The sequence below is a fragment of the Helianthus annuus genome, chromosome 17, assembly GCF_002127325.2.
Source record: "Helianthus annuus cultivar XRQ/B chromosome 17, HanXRQr2.0-SUNRISE, whole genome shotgun sequence".
In the NCBI taxonomy this organism is placed as follows: Eukaryota; Viridiplantae; Streptophyta; class Magnoliopsida; order Asterales; family Asteraceae; genus Helianthus; species Helianthus annuus.
The window spans coordinates 125,406,707-125,414,058 of record NC_035449.2 but is presented as its reverse complement, the minus strand read 5'-3'; positions in this window follow the sequence as shown (position 1 = coordinate 125,414,058).

Genomic DNA, 7,352 nt, shown 5'->3' with positions numbered 1-7,352 from the left:
GGTTCGCCAAACATAGTGTTCGACGAAGATTGATTCTTCGTCAAGCAACAAACAGTGACAGAACACATCTAACTGTTAAACAGTTAAGCATGATTACAAACAAACATTAACCATAATGCACAGTAGCATTAGATTAAGATACAAAACAAAGACAAGCGTCATACCAAGTAAGATAGGAGGATATCCGACTAGGTAGACTTGATGGAACTTACAGACTCGGTTACAAAAGACTGCATAACATACAACGTAAACAAGACAAAGTTACAGAAACATAAATGTACCAACAAACTCCCCCTTGTCTGTTGCTTGGTCTTCGCTATTTGAGTCTTCAGTGTTTTGCCGACCAGGTGCTTCCAGCATGAATACCACGGTAATAACAGAAACAAGCGACACGTTGAAATCGTAACGCTTGATGTGCGTCCTTGTCTTCATAAAAGATATCATGTCGGAATAACTTGTTGATGTCGACCGCAGACATATTCACTATCCACATCGGATCGAGCATGCGAAAATTCTCTGGATCGTCTTTGAACACAATAACGGCCTCGTGCGAATCGGAGTCATAACACCATAAGGCCATGTTTTCCAAGAAGTTCTGTTTCATTGGCATCAGTGGGATCTTGTCCATAACCTTCACCGGTACCGGCTGATAAACGAGCTTGTATCTTGCCGTGTTGGTTGACGGATCCAAAGTGTACTTTATCTGCTGATACATCGGAAACTGTGGCTTATATAACTCGTCTTTCCAGCCTATCCTCCGATTTATCTTCAACTTTCGAGCAAACAACGCTGCTCCTTCGAAATTTGAACGATTAATCAGCTGCAGTTCTGTTAAGGCTGCAACATCATAAAATGGTAAGGACAGAATGCTAAGCAATGATCTGACATACTGAATGTTGTGTTCACGTTTGACGGCCATGCAATGGATTTCTTTGACAAACATCCAGCAAAGTATCTTCCCGTGCAAGTTTTCTTTCTCGTATTTCAAGTAATCGACTTGAGCTTCAGTTGGCGTAGGCTTTGTAACCTTGGACAAGAACTGTTTTCTCCATTCTGTGAACGCATCAGGTGGATTATCTATAGTATCACGATTTTTCAAATGTTCGTCGATGTCGTCCACATTTTCTTTCAACCAATCTTCATTGAAAGGAATGAACTCTGTTCCGTCTTCTCGCACGTAAGTAGATTTGTTATTATCACCTTCAAAGACAATCTCTTCGAGATTTTCTAAGTCTGATGTTTCGGGTTCACTGGGGATCTGATCAATAGCAGAATCTTCTACTGCTTTCATTTCATTAAGTGCTAAAATCTGTTCATCCGTGAGGTCAGCAACTAATTCCCCTTCTTCTAGAACTTCTCCAGATATAGGATGTACAACCTGTAAAGCAATGTCAGCAGAGCTAAGAACAGTGGATGTACCAGTCAAGGAGCTTTCAACGTAAGAACTGCTCTCTAGCTGTTGCATTTCTTCTAAAGCTCCACCGGAGGTTCCTTGTGTAGATTCAATCTATGGAACCGGTGGTTGTTTAGATGTAGCGGAGGGGTTTGGGTTACCAGGATCTTCAGAATCATGATCACGTTTCTTCAAGGCTTCCTGTTGTTTGCATCGGTCAGCCCACATAATGTTAACACGCTTTCTGACCATCTCAAAACCATCATTATATTTCTTGGCCGCATCTGTTATCATGGTATTGCGAGAGTTGTACCACTCTTTCATATCATCATGCTTTGCTTTAAGAGTTTCGGCCAACCTTTGAACAACAGTGCTTCTTTCTTTCAAATGATTCATATCAATACCACAAGCATTATCAGCAGCTCGCATTTGCTGTAATTGGCGTACCCTTTCTTCATCAGCAACCTTTAAACGTGCATTCTCAGTGTGAAGTTGTTCAATCTCAGCTTGTTGGCGTGTAATCTCACCTTGTTGACGATCAACAGTGGACTTCAACCTATTCATCTCCAACTGTTGCTTGATAACGTCGCTTCTTGTAGCATTCATGAACTCCGATTGCCTATTAATCTGACGTGTAGCAACTTGCAATTGAGAAAATAAGAAATGTACCTTTTCGTCTCTCTGTATTTCAGAGAATTTTCTTTGTCGGCGTTCTGATGCCTGCTGAGATGTTGTTTCTCGAATAGTTGATGCTATTGAGCGCGCATGTGCAGCTTGTGCCGTAACCGTTGGCGTTTCAACTGTTGAAGAAACCACAGGAGGTGGTTCAGTTGATCGCGGAGGAGAAGATATCATAGTGGAAGCTTCTTCGGCTGTGAGACCAAGATTTGGATCCATTTCTGCTCCGTGAACAGTTTCTTGTTGTGACGCGGTTGGCTGTACAGATGAAGCACCAACATACTTCCTGCTCTTTCTCTTCCTTCGAGTAGCAGCTTCCTTTTTCTTTAAACGTTTAGCCTCTGTATCAGTCGGAACATAGTCAGCATCCTCCTCCTGTCTAATCCGACGTGTCTTCCTAACCCCACGCTCATCAAGATAGAACTCATATCCTGGCTCTGGTCGATTATCATCAGACTCAGAATCCTCTACATCACCTCTTGCACTACTAGCACCAGTTGTACCAGTAGCAGATGCACCAATAGCACCAGTATCTTCACCATCACCTCCATCATCGCCTTCATTATCACCGTCACTATTGCTTTCAAAAGAATCCAACTTCTTGCGTCTAAACTTATCTTCCATCATCTTTTTCAACTTTGGCTCTTCGTCTTCCGATTGGCTGTCGTCGTGATGCCATTTATCGTTTGCAGGAGCGACGTACTCTGTGTTGTCCAAGGCTCTAAACATCTTCCTTGGAGGATCAGATTCTACGTATCTCCTTGCAGAAAAACCCTTGAATATCAGTAAAGACTGTTCGTGCATAGCATCAATCTTAAGAATGTCGTTATCTACCTTTGGATGATTTGGATGTTGAACATTCAAAATCATCTGCATAAATCTGGGATACATCCAGAATTTGTTGCCGGAACTACGAGATCCTGTTCTTCTTAAGTTTTCTTTCATGTTTGTGAAGATGAATTTTGAAATACTGAAAGGCTTGTTTAACACTAACACGACCATCAAACCAACGAGATCATTCCAGCCATATCATATCCAGCACGGCTTTCGCTTAAACATTGAATCAATACGTGAAGTAAGAATTTGTATTGCAGAGGCAATTTAGCTTTGTTGATCTGTCCTGCAAAGATATCACCGGTGCACTTCATTCTAAGTAAACAGCCACGCGTGCACATGATTGGAATAGAATCTGGAGCATTTCCATCATCTTGAAGTTCCAAAACAGAGTTCAGGATATCCGGAGACACATCCACATTCAACTTGTTAACCTGCCCCTGAATCAGCTCCTTTCCGTCAACTTTAATCACGTTTGCTGAATTCCAGATTTCTTTAATAAGAGGCTTGTAAACAGGCGTTGATAATGTGATTGCTTTGTTTATCCGTGATTCCCTCAACCATTGAGTAATCTCCTTGTAAGCGTCAAGCTTTCCTTCTGGATCTAAGTATGCTACCATATTGTGTCGAGGTTCAGACATGATTTCTTCTTCCATTTTGTTAGTTTTCTTGGTGGTCGGTTTGCGTTTTTGTGCTTTTGGAGCCATTCTGCATATAACAAAAACTCGCAATAAGACAACAATACATAACACTTACATAACCCTTATAGAATACATACATGTATACACTTTTAATGTACATTGTGAACATTAATCACATATAGACATACATACTATATAAAGTGTTAAACATGGACACACTTAAAAATTTTCTAAGTGTTGAACTGACGAAGAATGGTCCCTGTGAAGAAGATTCAATCTATTGACGAAGACTTGATTCTTCGTCGCTGTAGCTTGACGAAGATTCTCTAGTCAATGAAAGTCAAATATAGTCAACGAAGATTGTTTCTCCGTTGACCATAGGGGGTTCGTCGCACAAGATTTATGACGAAGATTGAATCTTCGTCACTTTAAGGTTCGTCAATTTAGGGTTCGCCGTTCCAAATAGAAATTTGGGGGTTTTCGCCATACTGATTGTTCGCCGAACTGTGTTGATTTTACAGTTCATTCAACATCAAACAAACAGTAAACCACAATCACATGACCAATATTTGGAACCTCAACACCCTAAATTTTTTAACCAACATTAACCCACACCCCCTGTTGAATTGATTTACCATTTCAAACACATCAACGGTATATGACACCCCTTTATGATTCAAAACAAAACACATAATCATTAAACAAAAACTGATTCAATAACAACCACCCCTGATTAACCCTATTATAAACCCAAATAGAAACCTAGGCTATGAATAACCAAAACATATGCTCAAAACAATCACACATACCTGTTACATTCTATCATATCAAGTCATTATGAAACAAGTAATCAAAGAGCATAAGCAAATATGTATATTGAATAAACAAGCATCAACGAGTTAATGAGGGTTTCAAGCAATCAATGGTCAAAATCAGTTGGTTTAAATGGTTTTGATCGAGTTTTTGATCCGTGATGATACCTTGGATTGTTTAAAAACAACTGATAAAACAAAGAGGTTTTACGTCGGTTGAAGGTTTGTCGGTGAAGGAGATGATGAACAGTGGGTGTTTTGGAGTGTCATTTTGAAAAAGTGAGACCAATAATGCACAAGGTTCCCTTTTTATACCTGGACCCACGACGAAGACTGAAATGCGACGAAGATTGGTTTTGGCTGACGAATATTGATTTGGGCTGACGAAGATTGATTTGGGCCGACGAAGACTGATGCGACAAAGATTGGTTTGGGCCCGACGAAGACTCTTGTTAGGCCTGAATGAATTAGTCCATTCTGATCTCGACGAAGAATTAATCTTCGTCGAACAATGAGGTTCGTCGAAGATCAAAAGGAGTCTTCGTTGACCAGTCAACACAGAAACACCAAGTCTTTGATTTTGAAACATTTTTGAACAGTTTTGAACATGATTTTGCCTTGTGTTAGATTTACCAAATGCAAAAGGACATTTTGTGGAGTAGTGGAATCACAACCAAGTCGGTTTCGGGCTTTTCGGCAGAAAACTTTGAGTTTTAACTTCGGCTAAACAAAAACGAACTTTAAACAGAATTATAGATAGAATGGGTGAATTGGAAAGCGAACCAGGAAACACAAAACTGCTCATAGAATTTAAAAAGGGGTTAACTAACGAAAGACAATAACAAACAGTAAGAGACTGTACAATATCAAACTTTTTGCGAGTTTCAAGGTAAGAGAATCAATACCAGCTTATAGTCTTTGTCAAAACGGTTTATGATTTCTGTTTAAAGCTTTAGATAAGTACCCTACCACGATTATTGGTGTTGTTATCCACATAAGCTCAACCTATCAGATGTAATCATAATTAGGAGATACGATTTACGGTAGAATTATATGTACTTGTCGGTGTCCATCCACTCACGACACATTCCCGTATCAAGGTATGCACGAGAGTTCATCTTACCGGTGAGTATACAGCTTATCATTCGTTTGACCGTATAAAAGATGTGAGAAACTCACTTATTTTTTATTGAAAACAAGCCCTATGTGATAGAATCACTTATTGATGAGGAACTTGATTTTCATATGCATGAGGGCACAGGAGCAAGTTCGTGAACAGGTTAGTACCAATGTACAGACAAAGAGACGAACTTGACTCCCGCAAGAAAGTTGTGATATATTATCACTTATTTTGTTTGGACATGTGATTGTTTATCACTTATTGATGTCGTATGCAATATGACACGTATGTATAGTATCATGGAAGATCTAGACTTCTTCTCCGTTATTTCTCGGTAAAAGATACAACCATGATACCCAGATGATAAGACAGCAAAAAGACCGAATATCTCTTGTCACACCCCCAAATTACCACATGCGGATGCACCGCGGGACGTGTGACGTACCAGGATCCAAGCCACCAATCATATTGAACTACGCATAATATTTAATAAAAACATTCCATTCTTTTCAAAATATAAATCCAAATCATGAGTTAAATCAAAGTAAGTATTCAGTGGAAGCATAAAGTAAGTAGTAATTCAAATGTTTCAAGCATTGTGTCCATAATCAATTAAGCGAGTATCCAAGAGTCTCGATCCATGACCACTCCATCGCTCCCTGATAGCAAGTCCATAGTCAGAAATCTAACGACCTGCAAGCACGCAGACAAATGTGTCAGACGACGCTGGTGAGTTCAAAGTTTTGTTAACAAGTTTAGTTACTAGGTATGTGTATAAAACAGTTCAACAGTTTAATAATTTGATTTGATGTTGTTATTAACTCGATTACCACAGATGGCTACAAGATGTATTTGCCCAACCCCAATGTCTCTATCAAAACATTGGTCATGCTTTAAGGAAATTAGTTCACGCCCGTTCTCCCCGGTACGGTGTGAGGATGCGAAACCTAATAGCGTTATCAACTAATAAACTCGTTGCCTCCCCGACAACTATCGGTAGATGTAAGGGGTCTTATATGATAGAAACTGAGTATAATAACAAACATCCCATTAACCTGACATTCCTCCCCGGAACGTTACCCGATATCCCTCCCCGGGATGCATGCTTGAAAAAAGAGCAGTGAACTAACCTTTGATTTGCTCGGTGTGTTTATTTATGTATTCAAGTTGGTCAATCATGTCCTAGCATGGTTAACAAGGCTAATCAGTTTCACATAGACTCATGTCACATAATTTCTTAGTTTTTCAACACAAACAGTACACAGGTATTTCACGTGTTATCGTACGAGTCACACTAGCTAGCCATGCCACAAAACAGTCCACCAATTTCCACAAAATCGAGTGCTCCTGACTCACATCAATCTATATATTTGATATACAGTATGCGGCCCAATCAACCCACGACCCAACTCAAGGTGTGCGTGTGACCCGCCCAAAGTATGCAACCAGCACATAATATGCAAACATATTCAATGCATCCTACAACACATTTAATAACCACACACAGTGGGTCGGCCCAGCATGAAAGGAGCCTTCGGCCCATACACGGTTTAGTCCACTTGAAGCCCAGTCAAGTAAACTTTTGGGCCCGTTGTGCAGCCCGTTTCTATAAGACCCACCAAGTGGAATGTGTAAGCCCAAGTACAGCCGGCCCTTAACAGGGTGTGCGCACACTACTAGAAAATACACTCCTCTTGACACACGAACAATGACACATACATATTTTATGACATTCAAAAGAGTATGTCAAGAAAAAAATGTCAAGGTTTACAAAATTTAATAAATTTATGACATTCTTTTTTGTGTGTCATGTTTAGTGTGACAACTGTGTTCTGTAAGCGTCGTATAATGTAAAACAATGTGAATTATCAATA